Below are 23,076 nucleotides of genomic sequence, written 5' to 3' on the forward strand. Positions count from 1 at the left end.
TTACTCTCTATATAAATATATATGACTTACCCCAACCCCGTCCCTAAACCTACCCGTCACTGGGGTTAATACCATTTATGAGTGTTCCCCTACCATCCTAGTAAAAAAATATCACTCCCCAGATGTAGATATACATTTTGCTTCGTTTCGCTCGGACATTTAACGGCGTAGACATGCACGCGGAATCACTCAGACATTTAACGGCGTAGACATGCACGCGGAATCACTCAGACATTTAACGGCGTAGACATGCACGCGGAATCACTCAGACATTTAACGGCGTAGACATACACGCGGAAGATGACAGCGTGAACATACACGCGGATAGCTCAAAATGCGTATAGATAACACGCCACTTGACTTGAAAGTGGCGTGTATGTTTACGCAAAGTCATGATGTCATGTTGCTCCTAGAAAGAACTGGAGATGACCCGGTAGTAGTCGTCCACGTCGGCAAAAACAACATTGGAAGAGACAGATCAAGAACCCTGCAAAACAAATTCAGAGAGCTAGGAAAGAAATTAAAAGAGACAAATATAATATTAGTGGGTATACGCTGTATAGGAAAGACAGGCAGGACAGAAAAGGCGGGGGGGGGGGCGGGGGGGGGGGGGGGTAGCGCTATACATCAAAAATAGTCTTGAAACACAGGTGTTAAATCTGGAAGAAAACAACGCAGAATCAATATGGGTCAGACTAATAGACAAACACTTAAAGGGCATAATAATAGGGGCGTGCTGTAGACTGAAAAATTCAGATAATGACATTAGAAATGCATGTAGCAAAGGAGAAGCCATACTAATGGGGGATTTCAACTTCCCCCACATAAAACAGGAAAACCCTGTGGGTAGCTATGTTAAGGGAAGTAATGTTAAAACTTTACAATGCATTAGTATGACCTCGTTTAGAATATCGTGTTCCATTCTGGTTACCTTGCTACATAAGAAGACTACGCAGTGATCTGATTCAAGCATTCAAAATTATGAAAGATATTGACAATGTCGACCCAGGTACTTTTTTAACCTGAAGAAAGAAACAAGGACCAGGGGTCACAAGTGGAGATTAGATAACAAGATAAATTAGCTCTTCTTTACACTTTCTAGAGCAGCAATTTATCTTGTTATCTAATTTCCACTTGGGGTGGAAAGAGAGAGTGTTAACCTGTTAACCTTCACCCCCCACTAGGGGGCTCACAGCTGAAAATGACCTACCTGAATTAAAATTAAAATAAATACTCCTGAGAACAGTGTACCACAGGCACAATTTAGGTCTCTTTGGAAAGAAGACACTTGGGACTGTACTAACAATCAATCAGAGTTGATAATGCACAAACAGATAAAAAGTTATAAAAGTTGAAGTGCCTCAAAAATAATGGGCACTACAAATAATGTTTTATTATTTCATGTACAAATATAAAAAAATAGACCTGGAGGAATCCAGGTAGGTCAAGGATTCAAACCCACAAGTCTCACCAGTTTATATTTCAAATTTGAGGAAGATATAATGAAACATGGGGATACTGTGAGCTTTTTTCCAAGTTTGTTAGCTGTCAAATGACAGGTGTGTCGTCACAGCCTACGTCGCAGGTTAGCTCTGATTGGAGAGCGCCGGATTCAAATAAAAAAAAACATCTTGCTCGAGTGAGGAATATAAACTTCCCGGGTATCGTTGGACTCGTGTACTGATTGGCTACGTTTTCTATCAGTCATATAATTTCGATGATTTCATTGGCTTTTGTTGTAAAGACAAAATGATAGGATGTGCATATCATGACGTCAAAAAACTGACTGCGGTGTTTGGATATTTTGAACTATATATTGCCTATCTTTGTTTGTGTGTGCGTGTGTGCGGTCTAAATTTGTTCATTACACTCATTACACAATTAAGCAACACACCCATATAACCTTTTGGTACCGGGAGTCTGTTTTTTATGCATTATTTTATTGCATAAACGACAAGTATGATACGTCACCCTGAAGAAACGCGATGTAAACAAAGGAATAACCATCAATATTACAACGTTATTGTTTCTTTGGACTAAAAATGCTCCATGGGATGTTATTCAGTGGACCCTCAGCTTTCCATTCAATCTGAAACTTTTAGCAGTGGATGCGTGTGTGGCTCGTTATTACGACAATACTGGTAAGTACTCCGTTTTTGATTACGTGTGTTTGGATGTGTACTGCGTAAATGCAAGAAATACATTCGTTTTAAGCTTTTCATCGAAAAGCAGTTCTCTAACATCGATGCTTGAGGCTTAGACCTTTAAAATTATATATAGTTTGCCAATATTAATGATATTCTTTAACGTTAAACCATTCATAAACATTAAACTGGTGGGGGGGGGGGGGGGGGGGGGGGCGCTTCAGTGGCCAGCGCACTGGCAACGGTTACAGTTTTTCTCAATTGTTTACACACAAATACTGGTACTTGAGACACAATGACCACAACATGTAACTCATTCACCAACCCCCTGAACCAATTCTGCTAAACTACAAGCACAATTCCTGCTTTACACTCAAATTGCAGATCTAAAACACACTTTTTTCAAAACACTACACACACTTCTCTGCTTTTGCCACAATTTTCATGCAGAAAATCTCTTGTTTTCACAAGAAACACACTGCCATTCAAATATGCACACTGACTCATCACATGGGCAAACACCCGTCACACAGTTTTACAATTAGCAGTCAGAGCTTTAGCATAAAATGGTGGGGTTGTGTGATGGAGGAAGAGAGTGTTAAACATGGTGGGGTTGTGTGATGGAGGAAGAGAGAGTGTTAAACATGGTGGGGTTGTGTGATGGAGGAAGAGAGAGTGTTAAACATGGTGGGGTTGTGTGATAGCATGGGCTTGGTTTTCTTCCTCAGGCACTGGCGACCTTTGTGTTACATAAGAACATAAGAAAGGTTACAAACGAGAGGCGGCCATTCGGCCCATCTTGCTGAACAAGGATCCATGAATGATGCAAAATATCAAGATAGTTTGCACTCTTATTGTTATCCAGTGCTAGAAGGCTTATTGATTTAAAAAAAAACGTTGTTAAAAATATTTATCAAGCTTGATACCACAAGAGTCCGGAAATTCCTTACAAATCATGGCAATTAAATTAACTTCAATGGTAATTGCTTGGAGCCACAAAGGTCAAGAAAAGCCACATCACCCATAACTCAGCTTAATCCAGGTTAGGCTTTTAGCAGAGATACTGAGGTGTGACTAGCATTCAATGATAAAGAGGAGCAGAAGAAAATGTATGTTAACACTAGAAGCACCAAGCCAGTCAATTTGACCGTTTGGGTTTTAAAACAATAATTACTCTGCATTCAAGACTGTAATGTGCTGTAATGACTGTAATTAAAATGACTGCGTTCTGGAATGTAATGCGCTGCCCATTTGTGACTTTTCCTGAATACATGTATTAGATGTACTGACAGCATTTGAGCCACAGATTCGCAAGAAACTGATAATTACAAGTGTGCTTACCTAGAAGCGCTGGAACCGGCCATTTTAACCGGTTATTTCAATACATATTTATTTATCAAATATTGCCTATGATCCTGCCTGCCCTTTTCAATAAAATCAGTCCCATGATTAGGGGGAGTCTAGTTGTCTACATTCTTTGAGCGCTAGAAAGACTGTGCACAGCATCGCAAGTTCATCAGCTGTATGGATAAAACAGTGGCGAACGGCTCTGTTGATGGCAGCCATTAATGCGTATGTTTTCTACAAGGAATGTACCAGGGAAAACTGCAGCAAGTGGTTGTGGAAGGGAAAGTGGAAAAGCATGTATTGTGTGTGGACTGTACAGGTTAGAAAGCTGCCAGGTATGTAGGAGAAATAAATATGTTATGTAAATAGTTTATTGTATTATAGTTAATTATGTTTTTAAGATGTTCATTGATATACATCTTGTCCGTCATGAGCCAAGGATCTTGATTCTAAGTCAAACGGTCTAGGAGTTATGCACAATTTACTACTTTTGGTAGCTGTAGCGCCACCTATGGGCCAATCGGGGTCCTACTCTGATAGGTTCTCCCCAAATTGAGGCCTACCATCTGGCCGAGTTTCAAGTCTCTAGGCCTTACGGTTTGGGCTGCACAATGCGTTTTAGGGGAATTTTTTTTTTCCCAAAAAATCCTTACAACTACAATAGGTTTTCAGCACTTCGTGCTTGAACACCTAAATACAACTAAGGGCGATTCCATGCAAATGTCAACCTTGCCATGAAAAAATAAAGTTATTATCAAAATATTAAAACCCTTTCTAAGTTGTCCATTTGGGTCTGTATTTTATTGTATTGATGTGCTGTAATGTAAATTGTAAGGAAATTTCTGTGTTTATTCACCTCAGATAAGGTGTGTGCACAGATACTAATTGCTTTTCAAACAAACATATTTCATGCTTTAAAAAGAAGGACCAAAGACTCCTTTTTTTTATACTTTATGTTGACAGTAAGCATTTTGCAGAAAGATGGGAGCATGACTGAGATATAGGGTTGGGTACCGAAACCCGGTTCCAATAGGGAACCGGTTCCGACGTAAACGGTAGTAACCAGACCGAATAAGAACGAAACTTTCGGTGCCTGATTTCGATGCCTGACGTTTTTTTACCGCCCCCTATAAAACATCTCGCGGCACGAATGATCCAATAATAAAACATCTCCAGTTAACCAGCAGAGCATTCATTTAGTTCGTTTGTTAAATAAGAGACGATCACTGAAATGTGTTTTTTTAAATCAAGTGATCAAAGTGCTCGTTGCCGCTGCGATCAGTGGCGCGGATAGGCCTACAGTGTTTTCTCGTGGCTCGCGCACACCGGTCTTCACTCGGACGCGCGCTTCAATACGTTGCGGAGATCGATCTATTTATGAGGCGCCGTCTATATGATTATGTGCGCGGAGAGTTTGTGTGTGTGTGTGTGCTCGCGTCTCAGATGAGTATGTGCGCGGAGAGTTTGTGTGTGTGTGTGCTCGCGTCTCAGATGAGTATGTGCGCGGAGAGTTTGTGTGTGTGTGTGCTCGCGTCTCAGATGAGTATGTGCGCGGAGAGTTTGTGTGTGTGTGTGCTCGCGTCTCAGATGAGTATGTGCGCGGAGAGTTTGTGTGTGTGTGTGCTCGCGTCTCAGATGAGTATGTGCGCGGAGAGTTTGTGTGTGTGTGTGCTCGCGTCTCAGATGAGTATGTGCGCGGAGAGTTTGTGTGTGTGTGTGCTCGCGTCTCAGATGAGTATGTGCGCGGAGAGTTTGTGTGTGTGTGTGTGCTCGCGTCTCAGATGAGTATGTGCGCGGAGAGTTCCGCGCGTCTAGAGTTTGCGTGTGTGTGCGTGAGCGACTTTAGAAGTTGTGCATTTCATATGTATTAGTTTGAGCATTCAGCAGTATACGTATGTGTGACTACCTAGTAGTATACGTGTATGCAAGGGTTTCATATGTGCGTGCAGCGTGAATGAATGATTTAAGCCCTAGACGGCGCTTCATATCTATTCGTTCTGGTGAAATCTCAAAATATAATGGACACAAAGTGTCCCTGCTTGATATACAACCACTGATGAGCATAATCGGTTTAAAAAAAATAAAAAACTACAAATGCGGATTAGAACCCAAAACCTCTGACACGCTTGACTAAAGTTCAAGTTCAGCTGCCAGTGTTCCTCTTCGGGTAAGTCTAGTATTTTAATGCCAACTGCAAATCTTGCATATCAAGTATGAAGTATATCAATATCAAGTATATTTATATGAGGCTATACTGTGTGTGTTAAATTTGTCAGATATTTCTCTGTTCTGTAAAAGTCATAATATGAGAAGACAAAATTTTGATCTTAACTTAAGTGTTTTGTGCTACATCAGTAGCCTTTTAAAGGGCACAATTTTTCATTTAATCAGAAAATCTTTTTCAGAAAATCACACACACACACACACACACACACACACACACACACACACACACACACACACACACACACACACACACACACACACAGAGGTATTATTTTTTTGATAAAGCGTGTGCAGTTTAGTTTTCTTAAGTACCGTTTCAAGAACCGTTTAAGCACCGGAACCGTTTGAAAAATACCGAGTAGGTACTGGTATCGGATAAAACCCAACCAATACCCAACCCTACTGAGATATAAATACACCCACTTTGTTATAACTGCATTGCCCTTTAAATTTATAAAGGCTATATTTAGGAAGTCACGACGCTTCAGTGCTGTGTCACGTCCGTAACGATTTAAAGAATAAGTTTATATTGTATAATAATTATTATTACAATTAATTTGAAACTTTATGTACAAAGCCAAAATATGTCTATTCTCGTTATGATTGACAATTCATTTCACTTATTTGCTCTAAACAACCTAATTATGCGTTACGGACGTGACCGTTACGGACGCTTCATGTTAAATCATGCATGATTTGACGAGCGCATATTTGTTGAATGAATGAATGAATGAATTTATTTCCAGCAATATAATGAAAAGGCAATCAAGAAGCATTCTGATTAAATCAGAATAATAAATGATTTTATTATTTATTATTAATAAAATCATTTTTATTAATGATTAAATTAATTAAATAAATGCATATGCAAAGTTTAATGCAAAGAGCAGCAATAAACTAAACTCTGTTCATGAGGATTTCCATGGAGTGGGAGAATCCACAACTGATTTGAGTATGAGAATAGTGCGTGGCAGAATACCTGGGGGAGTGGCCATATTCTGGCATAAGAAGTACGATCCACTGATCAGTGTGATTAGATTAGAGGTAGACTTGGTGTATAGCAATCAAAGTGGAGCATAATAAGAAGGTATTTGTAATTTTGAACGTGTATTCTCCATATGAATGTAGTCAAAATGAAGATGAATATATGAATAGGCTTGCTTTTATAAGTGCTTTTATAAAGGAAAGTGTATATACAAGTATATTTATATTAGGGGATATGAATGCTGATATATCTGATAATAATTCTTTGTTTGGCCAACAGCTAATCAGATTTTGTCAGTATAGCAAGTTGGCTTTTTCCGGCCAAATATTATTGCCAGCAGACAGCTATACATATATCAGTGAGACATGGAATACAACATCTTGCTGGATCACTGTATATGTACAGCAGATGCACATGATTCCCTAGATAAACTTGAGATATTGTATAATCCGGCTACAACAGACCATATACCAATTTCAATGTTATTGAAGGTTGAAAGTTTACCTGAGATGTCTAATTGTGAAAATGTTGAACATAGTGGAAAATTAGATGACATTTGGGGATAGAGAAAAGGTTTAGCTATATAGAAGTGCCAACTGAGACAATTGTGTGTGATAATGTCGATTGTAAGAATCCTAAGCATAAGCATGATTTATGTGTGATGCATGATGAAATTGTCGATTGTTTAGATAATGCCAGTAGACCTTTCTGTCAAAAAAGGGTTAAACTTTGTCATCTTAGGGTTGGATGGAATGAATACGTCTCTGAACTGCAACTGCAGGCCAGAGAAGCATTTAAAAACTGGGTTTCAACGGGTAAAGCTAGGTATGGCCCAGAATTTGAGGAAAAGAAACTGGCAAATGCTAAATTTAAATACGCTGTACGTTTTATAAAGAGAAATTAGCTGTCCGTGAGAGCAAACTCAATGGCAAAGAACTTTCAACAAAATAATGTCTATGAATTTTGGAAAGAAGTTAAATAATAATAGTAAAATACCACTGCCAACTAGTATTGATGGGGTTGTTGGGGCTGAGAATATTGTTAACTTGTGGAGAAAATATTATGGAGATATTTTTAATTGTGTTGAGAGGAAGGAATTTAGAGTTGGTCATGTGTCGAAACGATGAAGGTATGATTATTACACCTGATGAGGTCAAGTACGCAATTGAGAAACTGGTTGAGAATAAAGCATGTGGTCCAGATCGAATAACAGCTGTATATTTGAAGCACGCTAGTCCAAGGATCACAGTGTTACTTGTTCTGTGTTTTTCAGGATTTTTATTCCATGGGGTGTTACCTGATTCTATGATAACAGTGTCACTAGTGCCAGTAATTAAAGATAAAATGGGTAAAATAACTGGGACGGAAAACTTATAGGCCAATTGCTTTGGCAAGTGTGATCTCAAAAGTGTTTGAGCGAATCCTCATGGATAGGCTGAAAGAATACTTAATAACAATGGATAATCAATTTGGCTTCAAAAGAAGGCATGGCAATGATCTATGCATATATCATATGCAAAATAAGTGGTTAGTAAGTATAATGGACATAATTCCACAGTTTTCGTGTGTGTTTTTAGATGCATCTAAGGCGTTTGATCGAATTAATCATACTAAGTTATTTATAAAATTGCAAGAAAGAGGGGTTCCCCCGTATCTGATAAGAATCCTACATTTTTGGTATATACATCAAACCTTAAAAGTACAATGGGGCAAGAACGTATCTGAACCGTTTTATATGACGAATGGGGTTCGGCAAGGGGGGATATTGTCACCTCTTCTTTTTAACCTGTACATGGATGGCCTTTCTATAGAGTTAAATAATTGTAAGACTGGATTTGTAATAGGTGATAGTCTCATTAACCATTTGATGTATGCTGATGATTTAGTTATTATGTCTCCCTATAGTGCAGGATTGCAGCAGCTGCTTCGAGTATGTTCAAGTTATGGTGTGCAGCATGATATTTACATTTACATTTATTCATTTAGCTGACGCTTTTATCCAAAGCGACTTACAATTGCTATATATGTCAGAGGTCGCATGCCTCTGGAGCAACTAGGGGTTAAGTGTCTTGCTCAGGGACACATTGGTGTCTCACAGTGGATTCGAACCCGGGTCTCTCACACCAAAGGCATGTGTCTTATCCATTGCGCCACACCACCCCAACATATTAAATATTATATATTATTAATATTATTAGATATTAAAAAGAGTGTGGTCATGATTGTTGAAACCAAAGCTAATTTAGACCTTAAGCTAAATTTTCCTTCTTTTTATATAGATGACCAAGTCTTAACTGTGGTAAATAAAGTAAAATACTTGGGTCACATCATTAGAGATGATTTAAATGATGACGATGATGTGCAGCGTCAGTGCTGTAAGTTGTATGGGCAAGCTAATATCCTTGCTCGTAAATTTTATATGTGTACAGATGATGTTAAAATAGCTCTATTTAGGGCATACTGTACTCCTCTTTATACAGCCCACTTGTGGTGCAAATATACTAAAGCTAAAATGAAAAAGCTCCAGGTGGCATTTAATGATGCGCTAAGAATTGTGCTTAAAGTGTAAGTTGCAGGTTAACCACCACAGCCAATTAATGTGTAAATGAAAGTGCTCTATATGTATATATTTAATTATTTCTGTCTTAAAATGCGTTAAAATAACATTTATTGGGGTTTCTTCAAAGGTAGCGTGTTTTTTCAGTTACTGGGTGATGACGTCATAAGAGGAACTCGCAACCCATACTCTGCTAGATTCCTACTGTATTATGGCTATTTGGAGAACGACTGAGGATGTGGGAAACCATCAAATTCTTTATGGACCACAGCCATACAATTTTTAACCGGTCAGGCGTGAGAGAGGGGAGCCATGGCACTCAAAGAGTTATTAATGCTTGGTGTGAGGAGAATGAGTGGAGGGTTGGCCAGGTGTCCTGGTGAGTAGCTAGGCTAGGCTAGCCTGGTGCAAACTTAACCCGGATAATATAAGGGAACAAGCCAGTATTTTCAAAATCTTGCCGTCATGTAGAATAGCAAGGAGGGACAACGACTGAAGACGTTATTTACTTACATGGTGTCAGTCCAAATCAGAGCTGAAGAGATGCACACACTGCACAGGCACCAATCGCTAGTCTCATCGCCTCAAACGTCATGTAATACCCTTCCTCAATCCACGCTATTTCTCACGATTTAATTAGCGATGTTTATAGTCAGAAAAGAAAAAGCGAGATCGATGTCCCCATCACTGTGTTTGTGTGGGCTATGCCACCCAGTTGAATCAGCAGTGGAGAGTATGTGCTGCTGTGAGGTGAACGCGTTTTGGAGTTTATGTATGTTTACAGTTGAGTTATTTTATCCATAATTTTTTTTATCAAATAAAACATACAACCAACTTTTCTGTAGTTACGTAAGGCATCTATAGCTGCTAGTGTACTATTGACTATGCCGGTAACTCTACTAGTGAGTTCCTCTTATGACATCACGCCCCATCTAGTGGAAGGGAGCGGGAACGGTTAAAACCACTGTATTATATATTATTGTATATTATTGTATCACATATTATATTCAGAATTTTGGTATAAAAACAATGGTGGGCGGTTCTTATGTTTATGTTTAATAAACACATTGCATTATCTTCGTGAAAAATTTAACCTGCAATTTACACTTTAAGCTCCCAGGGTGGACAAGTGCAAGCCAAATGTTTGTATCTAATAATGTATCCACTTTGCATGCTGTTTTAAGGAAGTATATGTATAATTTCATATGTCGGTTGAGTGATTAAAAAAATTGTATCCTAATGGTCTTAAATAATATTATGTTAAGTGATACGAGGTATTTTTCCTGTTTCTGGAGGCATTGGAATGAAAGCTTGTATGTCTTTTAAATTTTTCTATGATGACTGTTAAAATGACTGTCAAACATTTCTTTTTCTTTTTCTTTCCTTGTCCTTTTTTTTTTTTTGATATGGGCCCATGGGTCTGAAATAAAGATATATATATATATATATATATATATATATATATATATATATATATATATATATATATATATATATATATAATACAATTCTGGCAAGCAGTTTCCAATATCTATCCTTCGATAGCTCAGCCTATCAGGTGTCAAAACTGTAAAAAACGAGATCACCGTGAGCTACATTCAAAGTATGTGGAATAAATAAGAACATAAGAAAGGGTTACAAACGACAATCCTGCATAGTTTTTCTCCAAGAACTCCATTTTAAAGCTGGTCAAATAGAGTATTTGAAAAGAAGATGGGTGGGGGAGGCCTTTGAGGCTATATATACACTCACCTAAAGGATTATTAGGAACACCTGTTCAATTTCTCATTAATGCAATTATCTAATCAACCAATCACATGGCAGTTGCTTCAATGCATTTAGGGGTGTGGTCCTGGTCAAGACAATCTCCTGAACTCCAAACTGAATGTCAGAATGGGAAAGAAAGGTGATTTAAGCAATTTTGAGCGTGGCATGGTTGTTGGTGCCAGACGGGCCGGTCTGAGTATTTCACAATCTGCTCAGTTACTGGGATTTTCACGCACAACCATTTCTAGGGTTTACAAAGAATGGTGTGAAAAGGGAAAAACATCCAGTATGCGGCAGTCCTGTGGGCGAAAATGCCTTGTTGATGCTAGAGGTCAGAGGAGAATGGGCCGACTGATTCAAGCTGATAGAAGAGCAACTTTGACTGAAATAACCACTCGTTACAACCGAGGTATGCAGCAAAGCATTTGTGAAGCCACAACACGCACAACCTTGAGGCGGATGGGCTACAACAGCAGAAGACCCCACCGGGTACCACTCATCTCCACTACAAATAGGAAAAAGAGGCTACAATTTGCACGAGCTCACCAAAATTGGACAGTTGAAGACTGGAAAAATGTTGCCTGGTCTGATGAGTCTCGATTTCTGTTGAGACATTCAGATGGTAGAGTCAGAATTTGGCATAAACAGAATGAGAACATGGATCCATCATGCCTTGTTACCACTGTGCAGGCTGGTGGTGGTGGTGTGGGGGATGTTTTCTTGGCACACTTTAGGCCCCTTAGTGTCAATTGGGCATCGTTTAAATGCCACGGCCTACCTGAGCATTGTTTCTGACCATGTCCATCCCTTTATGACCACCATGTACCCATCCTCTGATGGCTACTTCCAGCAGGATAATGCACCATGTCACAAAGCTCGAATCATTTCAAATTGGTTTCTTGAACATGACAATGAGTTCACTGTACTAAAATGGCCCCCACAGTCACCAGATCTCAACCCAATACGCTGATTTCACACAGCCGCCATTTTGAAATCGAAAGTGAGGCTCCGGTGGGAAGAACCCCGAAAGTAAAGATAAACAACAATGCCTTGGACTACCAACCTGAAGCTGCTGCCGCGATTTACACTATTGGAAGTAAATATACAATATAGGATATGTATATAGTTCATTCCTGCTTCTTTTTTTACTTTCTGAATTATATATTAAAAAATATTTTATTTATAAATGAATTTCACTGTATATAGTCTAAAGTATGAAAGACATGTATGTAAAGTTTTAGAATTGACACAACATCATTAAACACAACAATACGCCATCGCATTCACGACTCTCCTATGATTAAAGGCGACACTTCCGGTTTTCTTCCCACCGGAGCCTCGCTTTCGATTTCAAAATAACGGCTGTGTGAAATCAGCGTATAGAGCATCTTTGGGATGTGGTGGAACGGGAGCTTTGTGCCCTGGATGTGCATCCCACAAATCTCCATCAACTGCAAGATGCTATCCTATCAATAATACCTAACCCTAACCAGGTCTGATAATTATGGGAGGAGACCTAAATAGTATATTTAATGTTTGTGACAGCACAACAAAAACTAGGAAGGTCAATGTTCCAAAACATTTACAGAAATTTATTTCTGTCAATGCTCTTCAAGATATATGGAGGACCTTACATCCAAACTCAAAAGATTACACTTATTATTCAAGTCCTCAGAATAGTTATAGTAGATTGTAGAGATGCACCGATTGATCGGCTGGTGACCGGAATTGGCCGATTTTCACGTGATCGGCCATGACCGACGACCGGCCGGTCAGTCTGACATATGCCGATTTTATGCCGGTCAAATGCACTCGGGCGCCGCATGATTAACCTTTTGAGCGGTACGGTCTCATATATGGGATTTTTATGTCTGTGCCCATGAGTGTACGGTGCCACATTTATAATGTTCAGTGACGTCGCATCACTGCCAGACTCAAACTGTGCTTTCGCGCGTTGACTGGCGCTGAGCCAGAGTCGGACGCGTTCAGCGCTGTCATATATCACAACTAAGCAGTGTTTTCAACCTCATAATGTTTATTTTAGGCTTCATATATTTAAATACACATAAGCACGAGTAAAACAATACATTTGGAGTTTGTAAAATACACACTGATGTCTGTGGAAGCAGCAATAGCAATCTATTCAAATATAATTTGCCGACATGTTTTATTCATATCATATCAGACAAACATAGTGGAAGTAACTATAAAGTTTACTCTATTCTTCTCAGTTCACCGGCCACTTTCTTACATTTATTTCGGGAGAAACTGATGAATTCACGTGCTGTAAATCCGACTGACAGGACAACATTGCGGCGCCCATCTCATGTTATTATAGATCAAGATTATTTATAGTATAGTATAGATTATTTAAGGTTTTTAAACGACCAAACACACTCACTTACACGTATTTGAGAATCGGAATATCAGATAGGCTAGTTGATGACATGGTAAGCAAGTTTGTGAATATTTTGAATAAAAAAGGAAAAGCGAAATAAAAGCGACACATCTGTCATACAGTATTATTGTGGCTGCGGTGTATCGCATAACACGTCGCCATGGAAACATTAAAGGGAACGTTCGCCTTGAAAAAACTCACTCTGGGGGTGGGGGGGTGGGGGTGTCAGTTAGAATATTTTAAACTTATGTGTGAAAGGGTTAAAGAAAAGATCGAAAATAAATATTTGTGTGTGCTGTAAAGTGGTTAGAAAAAAATTAAATCGGAATCGGCTAAAATCGGTATCGGCAGGTCAAACTCAATGAAAAATCGGAAATCGGAATCGGCCTAGAAAATTGTAATCGGTGCATCTCTAGTAGATTGGATTATCTTTTTGTGTCTCAAGGGGGAATTAATAATTGTATATCATGTGAAATTGATAATATTGTGATAACTGTTCATGCTTCAGTTGTCTGCACCATGACTCCGAAGGAAAATACCCTACGGCATAGAATTTGGAGAATGAATAGGAAATATTTAATGGATATGGAATTTGTTGCTTCTGTAAAAGAACAAATTAATATTTTTATTTTAACTAATGTGCAGCAACCTCATCCTCAAGATAAGCCAAATATCTGTATTATATGGGACTCCTTTAAAGCATATATAAGGGGAGTAATGATAGCCTTTGCAGGAAAAAGGAAAGCTAGTTTTGAGCAGAATATGGCTAAAATAAGACAGGACATTAATTTAATGGAAATACAACTTAAAAATGGAGACCAAACAATAAAATGTAAACTGCAAGAAAAGAAAATAGAAATGGACACTATGCTGATGGATAAAGTTAAAGACTTTAGACAAAATTCGAATAAGCTTAATTATATTTCAGCTAATAAATCGGGTAAACACCTGGCATCATTGGTTAAAAGGGTTACAAAGACTCAGTCTATATCTTTAAAAGAGGAAGAATCAGATGATGTTATTACAAACAATGATATTATTAATAAAAGATTTAAGCAATTTTATGAACACTTGTATACATCAGAGGTTAAAGATGATGACCCAGATTCCTTTCTTAAATCAGATCATCAAAAGGAGGATATACGGAAAGTCTTTACAAACTCTGAGATTGAAGCTGCAATTAAGGCATTTCCTGAAAAAAAGGCCCCAGGAATAGACGGCCTTCCTTAGCTTAATCAGCTTAATCAACTGTGACAAGAAAATCATAACAAAAGTAATGAATAATAGATTGCCATTAATCCTACCTAGTATTATCCATCATAACCAAGCTGGGTTTATTCCTAATAGGGATCTTAGAACTAATGTTAGAACATGTATGTCCTTAACACAATATGCAAAAAAAACATAATATAGATTTGACTTTGACGGCGGTCGATGCCGAAAAAGCATTTGACTGCCTTGAATGGTCATATTTGTATAAAGTGCTTGAAACATTTGAATTCCCAGTAGAATTTATTAATATGGTAGAAACTGTGTATAGAGCCCCTAAAGCACAAGTCTACACCAATGTCGTTCTATCTGAGGCATTTTCATTAAGCCGTGGTACTGCTCAAGGCTGTCCATTATCTCCAGCGCTGTTCGCGATGGCTATTGAACCCTTGGCTGAGAAAATAAGACAGACAGATAACATAACTGGTATCACTATCAGCAAAAACGAATATAAATTAAGTTTATTTGCTGACGATTTGTTGTTGTATCTAAGTGATGTGGACATTTCAATCCCGAGTGTAATCAATATAATGAGTCAATTCTCAAAAATTTCAGTTTATAAAATTAACAGTGGCAAAACTGAAATTTGACTTTTGGCCAAAAACAAATAAACCCAGAAGTATTTAAACAATTTAAAGTACAAAGCTGTAAAATTAAATATTTAGGATGCTATATCAGTGCAAACAAAAAACAATTGTATAAGAGTAATTTTTTAACACTGAAAAATAATCTAAAACATAATCTCAATAACTACAGTGATCTCAAGTTGAATCTGATTGGTAGAATAAATCAGGTAAAGATGATGTGGCTCCCTAAGTTTATTTATTTGTTTCAGTGTATCCTGCTGACACAACCAAAATCCTTTTTCAAGGAAATAAATTCCACAATTACATCTTTCATTTGGGCTGGAAAAACCCCAAGAATTGGTACCCCAACACATTAAGATTTAGAACAATCCGTCTGTTAAAATTCAAGGTACTAAATTTAAAACTTGGATGAATGGAGGTATTGAAACATTATCAGAAATGATTAGTTCAAATAATATATCCTCATTTGATACATTGAAAAATACATTTAAATTAAAAGACTTAATATATGCAGTTAAAAAATTGGGTCAGTGAGAACTGTGATATAGTGAATGATGCTCCGGAAAAAATAAAGACCCTTTTGGAACAAAGTAAGGAAAAAAAAAATTGTATAAGTGTTATGTATAATTAAATCAATAATGTCGTAATCAATTGTAATCTGCTAAGTAAAATATATGAAGGCTGGGACAGAGATATAAAAGACTTTAATGCCAAAACAAAATGGAAGGAGTGCTTAAATCTAACATATAAAGCCACAACTAACGAAAATCTTAGATTGATTCAGTATAAATTAATGACCAGAATTTATTATAGTAGGGACAAAATTCAAAAGTGTAATGTGTCTCCTCCATGCGTTTTTTTTTTTGTTTTTTTTTTGAGACTTGTGTCCTGTGTGTTGTAACCTGTCCGGAATGTGTCTAAATAGTTTGCCATCGTTTGGTGGTTAGTAGCTTATTGATCCCAGGGTGTCAGCTTCAACAACGTTACTGGGGAGTTGGTTCCAGATTCCCACAATTCTCTGTCAATACCTTACAGAATTTTGAATGCTTGAATCAGATTGCCGCGTAGTCTTCTTTGTTGAAGACTGAATAGCAGAGATGGGACCAAGTCACACATGTGCAAGTCTCAAGTAAGTCTCAAGTCTTAACCTTCAAGTCTCAAGTAAGTCCCAAGTATTTTTTTCTTGGGCAAGTCAAGTCAAGTCAAGTCCTGTAGTAGGTCAAGTCAAGTCCAAGTCAAGTCACCTTATTATTGTAATTTTACCTGCAGAATCTGATCTTAATAAAGTGAAAAGACAAGACAAGAAGAAAGCCTTAAGTTTTCAAAAAGCATTAGACATGTGACCCACTATTCTGCTTCATAAGTACCATGTTGACAATATGACATGACGTGGTTTAATGTAGCCTAAACAATGATTACCAAATTTCTCTCTCATATTGCTCCTCATAACCACTGAAAACGGTTAAAAAAAAATCGAACCAATAGTCAAATTATATATAGCTAATTTATATATAGCTCTTTTTTTCTAGCCAACTAACGTGCTATAGCCTATTATGGTCATCAAATGGCTTTCCTGAGGTAAATGTTATGTGAATTGTTCTCCAGCTGTTTTATTGACCCCTTTGTTTGATTGATTGGTCGATATTATGTATGAGGAATATACATTTCAGTAAATTGTACTGTATATTTCAACAGTGTTTATTCATGTTTATTTACTGTTAGCTAGTAGAAATGGTCGTTCACGTGCCGCTAGGGATCTGTCACGTCACATTTACAAGCGCCAAAACGGTATTTTTGTATTTTTGTAAAAGTGACAGAAACTGAGAGCTGAGATTTTTTCATATCATAACTAACCTGCTCTGTCTAGTTTGTCGGTCTCCATGTCCTCTTTGCGTCGCGATTTTTCTGTGCGTGAGAAAATGGATGTGTGGCGTGAGAGCGTGTGAAAAGTTTCAACCGCGTGAGTCTCACGGTCAATGCGTGAGAGTTGGCAGCTCTGAACTGTCCGTCTTTTGCCATCTTGTGAATAATTCTTGAAGCCAAAAGCGATGAGATCTAAGTGGGCGTGGTGTGCGTAAGGGTACGAGAGGGTATGATAATAGTGTCATGATCCAGTCATGACAACGCTATTCTCAGCCTGAGCTCCAGCTGGGTAATCAACTTTATTTTTAAAAATAATTTATATATTTTATATTCAAACTGAAAACATGATGTGATTAACACTCAAGTCTTTCAAGTCATCGTGTCTCAAGTCAAGTCAAGTCCCGAGTCTTTAACTTCCAAGTCCGAGTCAAGTCTCAAGTATTTTAGTTTTTGTCAAGTGAAGTCACAAGTCATAAAAATAGCGACCAGTCACCAAGTCACAAGTCCCCATGTCTGCTGAATAGATTCAGTTCTTGCAGCCTGTCTGCATACGACATGCCTTTTAAACCAGGAATAATTCTGGTCACTCTTCTTTGCACTCTTTCTAGAGCAGCAATATCCTTTCTGTAGCGTGGTGACCAGAACTGAACACAATATTCTAGATGAGGTCTTACCAATGCATTTTAATGTTTTAACATACTTCCCTTGATTTAAATTCAACCCTTTTCACTATATATCCGAGCATTCTGTTGGCCTTTTTTATAGCTTCCCCACATTGTCTAGAAGAAGACATTTCTGAGTCAACATAAACTCTTATTTGCCACGCCTCCTATTTTTGTGTCATCTGCAAATTTAACAAGTTTGCTTACTATACCATGAATCTTTATACTATAAATTGATGTACATTTATAGTATAAAGGGTATAAATATTTATAGTATAAATATTTATAAATATTTATAGGGTGAGTAAACAATGATAGAATTTTCATTTTTGGGTGAACTATCCCTTTAAATTGAATCATGAAAAAAAATCTTCATAAATCATTGCAGTAGAAAAATATTAGGCCACATCAATGAGGCTTTGTAAGAGCATAAGACATCAATTCTAACAGTGTTCAGACGATAGCTCTGTGGTCAACGCAACAACATGAGCCTCTCAGAGCTTCATGCGATATAAGATTGAATCTCAGTGTAGCCGACAGTGTTTATGTTTTTCCGTTCTTGATGCTTAAATATGCATCTGTTTATTATCTTTTAAGTCAAGCATCTTGTTTAATTAGCAATTGTACATTACAACATAAATTTGCTACATTCCAGTTGAGCCGCTGCAAAGACGTTACATCGGATGTAGGAAGACTGTCAGCCGATCGCACCAGAAAATGAAGATGATGAAGCTCGTCTTTAATCTGCTAATTTATTATTTTTTGTGTGTGTGAATCATTCACGAGATTGAGATGACTGACAGTGATACCCGGCCATAGCAACGGAAGACATTTTTCAAAACAGATCGAACAAATCAGAAAAATACTTTCAGTACAGTATTGCTTTCAATTAAAAAAAAATAAACAATGAAAATGTAAAACAAAAAGAAAATTTAAGTTTGAAAACCCATCGCACATTTCAAGATATGAATAAAGTGTCAGGACAGTTTATTTATTTAAACAGGGTTGCATCGATAGAGTTTATTCCCTTTGTGATGCAAAAAATAAGAAACACAGAATCTTATTCTTGCAACATTTTAAATTTCTATTGTCAAAGAAATTGCAGCTAAATTAAAAAATTAAAACGGTACAAAACGAAAAAAGTGCAAAGCAACATAAATTAAGAACAGGCGTTTTTCTTTGCCTCTCTCGCGCTGGATATTTTTTTACTAAGTTTGGTCTCCCTCACTGCGCGCGGCGGGTCTTTCTCGAAATTAAGCATGAATAATACAGCTGATAATACTGTATATGTCGCTGTGTGCCATCCACACAAATCACGAAAGAAAAAACTGTAACAAATAGCTTTTGTTCCTTCAAAGATACAACATGCCTTGCTGAATTCACCTTACAATAAAACGAGGTGGGTCGCGAATTAAAGAGCTCTGTATCTGCTAAATTGAAATTGTGTGTGGAAAACCTTTAAATACAATCAATAAAACTACAATATTTATAATTGAATAAGATATAGGGCCTACATATGGACTTTTGGAGATTTTGAGATTAATCCTTAAAATAATTTAGCCTTTGCCTGCTCATCAGGCTGGCTCCGACACTCTCCATATGAAAGACGGAACATTAACACCTCTTGTCCTGCACCCCCACGATTAAGCAACTATTGCCTTCTCCAAACCCCCCACAGGCTAGCTGAGTTTGCAAAACAAAACAAAGAGTTTGCCACTCGTCATGGTGTGCCAAAAATCTTAATTCTAAAATTCAATATTTCATTCAAATCAATCTCAAAACTTTGTGACATTTTGAAAAGCCGTGGATGCATTACTGCCACTGGAACCATGAACGCAACAGAATACTGGTTCTGATTTTATTGTTTGTCCTTTAAACGTACCTTTTGCATATCTTTATTTTATATATTGTATATGATCTATTGAATTAGCATTGATATATATTTTATATATATATATATATATATATATATATATATATTTACTCGTTGCGAAATTCCGAAACGTTTCAATGTGTATTCGCCCACACGAGCGAGAAGCGCTCTTCATTCATTTAATGTGCAGCAATTTGTATAAGAGGCCTACTGTTGTAGCCATTAAATAAGCTCATTTCACATTTGTTAAAATATTATAATGTTATTTTTTCCATCTATGTTGAATATGAAAAGTGAACAGCACGAGTAAGATAGGATGCGCAATATATCGATAGACATGGAGCGGGTCAGACATGATTTTGACCACTTCATTAAGTTTTGTTTTGTAGAAAGCCTTTCTTTAAAGTGAATTTCATTTTCTAAAAATTGTATCTTAATTTTAATACTTTTTCATCAACCAATTGCCTGGATTTAATAAATAAGAAGCAAATATAACAGACAATATATAATCATGGAGGCGCCCACACGGTCACTTGCATTGCACGTTAACTGGAGCGCATCTCATCCTAACTTAACGAAACTCAGTGTATGCCTCACACAGACATGAGAAATACATCAAATACACACAGCTTGAAATGTCTTCAAACGAAATAATTAAAAAAGAAAAAGGCTACTCGATGATTATGTCTTTATGTGCATTTCTCTCTAGGTGCGTTCACTACGTATATGGTGATCGTCAACTTCATCTTTGCAGTCGACACTGTCAGAAAACACTGGTTTATTGAAAAAAATCAATGCACGCATCACCGGATTTACAAATACACATCTTGCTTGTTGCACGCACACATATTATGTCGAAATAACGAGATATTGTGTTGAAAAACATTATTAATAATACATCTTTTAGAATATTTGATTGAATGCTGAATGTTGCGCTTGTTCAATTTAATAAAATTTAAACTTTAATTGTGATAATTAAAATAATTGAATATTTAGTGGCCAAGTTTTGCTCATTTATTAGCCTATAGCCTATTATATGCCTAAGTAGGTCATATTAAGACAAGGCCTATATTAATCTATTTTAGCTGTTATGAGAAAAATAAATCTAATGAAATCTAAAATCTAAATCTAATAATCTAAAAAATTTCTAACGCCAATTCAACATGCCAGAATAAAACCTGATTTTTGAACAATGCGTAACGCCACTCGGCCTGGTGTGCCAAAACACTACATTTTAAACATCAATATTTAATTAACAATCTCAAAACGCGTTGTGACATTTAATTTTTTTTTACATTTTTTTTAAAGCAGTAGCCTATATACATTAGAGCATTGAAACCAGGATCTTAACTAAAACGCACTCCGCGTAATCTCTCAAAAATTATTTCTGTAGACTATATGGTAGGGCTACCCATGGTTTTTTATTTATTTATTTTTTTACAGGAATGCTTTTGAAATCGCTATAAATTACTATGCAATTATATCGCTCACGAGAAGGAAGCTCTCTTCATTCATCTAATTCCTCAATAGTAAAAATATTCAGCGTCATTGCTCCTAATATCGTCTCTATTTTTAACTTTTGATTCTATTTTTTCAGTTCTAAAATTGATTATATCTTTGGTTCTATTCTGTTGTAGCCTAATAGGCCTATATATATATATATATATATATATATATATATATATATTTATAAATGCCTATTAGGCTTAGGGTTTTATATTTAACCCACTTACGCTGCTGTTTTGCACAATGTCCCTTTGCGCCACCTGGCGGTCATTTCGCGAACGACTTTGAAATGCGGCTGGTTTATTTCTGCCGCGGTAATTTCGCCGCGGTGGCTGGCGCTGCGGTAATAGGCATTCTGGTTGCGTACCATCTGTAAGATATATTTGATATGTTGGTATGTTTGAATGCTTGCCCATGTCATATTGGAGTATCTGTGATGTTATCGTAATATTAAATGAACTATAAGTGCTTGTAATTATGCATTAAGATGTATCTCGGTATTACTATGTCCGTTACATATCTTTCTTGGTACCATTTTAACACTCTCTGTCTAACCGAGTTGAACTTGTATATGAGCATACAGTAAAATGTATAATTATATTCATAACACTTTTCTGGAGGTGGAGTGGGAAATTTTAACACCCTCATAAAACATCCCGCTCACAGATCTCCAAGGTGATTGGCCGTGTACCTTAAAGGAGGTGGGAACCTCATGTCCTTTAAGAGAATGGAACTCCAGTTTATCTGTGCTCAGCGTTCTTTAGATTTCGTCTGTCTTCTCTTCTTTTGTTTGTTTTTAGTTTTAGTTAGCTTTGTTTTCGTTTTGTATTCTCCTTTGTTCATTTCGGCCTGCGAGTGAAATGAACTTAGCCTGAATTATCCGGCAATTTTACGTACGTTTAAACCTCCCGCGAGCAACACGAGCCCAAGGACCAACGGGACGCTTCAACATAAACAGAGCCACGAGGACCCTCAAGCACGAGCAGCCTCATTCAGCCACACAAAGATTCCTGTGCAAGTATCTTATTTCCATCGAAATTTGAATGCTTTTCTCCTCGTTGTCTCTCGAGGGTTGACTGTCTGTAATTTGCCACTCTGTGATCATTCTCTAATTCTTCCTCTTTCTATCACTCTCTTATTCTCAATTTTTTTCATGATTTGTTGCGTTATTTCCTATACATTTATTCTGTTAACTGTAGCCACATGTATCGTAGTTTCCTTTATTAAACCCATATATTCATTTATTGACTCTGTCTATTGCTCATATTGCGAAGTCCCTTAAATGTTCGATCAAAGCTACAAGCTTTAAAATTGTTGATACTTTAAATAGTATTTTTATAGAAGAAGGAAGTTGTTTTTCATGGCCAGAGAAATAGCTTTCCTAGAGTCTATAAGAAGGATAACTTTCCATAAAGAGTTGATAAAAGATCGTACGGTCAGTTTTTCTGGACAAACAGATTATTCGATAACGAATTAACTCTATTGAGGGTATCCTGAGAATCGATCTATTCTAGACAATTGATATATTAATATTTGATTATAATTAATTGTGATTGATTATTGATACAACTGATCTATTGTTGCCTACCTGTATGGATAACTAAGTATAATCCGTTGTGTTTAGTTGTCCAGTACAGATACATTGGCAACGTATCCCCTTTTTGGGCGATTTAGAATGTGCGGTTAATTGGCTCAAAACTTGTGATTAATTAAGTGTGCTTGCTGAAAGCAGCACACTTATTGTTCTTCTTTTTTTTTTTTTTTTTGGCCTTATTGTTCTTCTTAAGTTTTCTTATTATTATTATTATTATTCCCGGGAGAAAAATTTTGGCCAGCTCCTGCGCCTAGGCCCTTTGAGACAGAGACACCGTTCTAACTTTAAAACGTACAGT

The 23,076-nt window shown here is 37.1% G+C and overlaps 1 protein-coding gene across 2 annotated transcripts in view; it reads right to left on the bottom strand.

Annotated features, from left to right (window-relative positions):
- The window catches only part of LOC311286088 (uncharacterized protein), a 38,109-nt gene that overhangs the window by 11,160 nt on the left and 3,873 nt on the right, over window positions 1–23,076 (bottom strand). The gene's annotated exons all lie outside the window — the stretch shown is intronic.

The sequence above is a fragment of the Rutilus rutilus genome (assembly GCF_951802725.1).
Source record: "Rutilus rutilus genome assembly, chromosome: 1".
NCBI lineage: Eukaryota > Metazoa > Chordata > Actinopteri > Cypriniformes > Leuciscidae > Rutilus > Rutilus rutilus.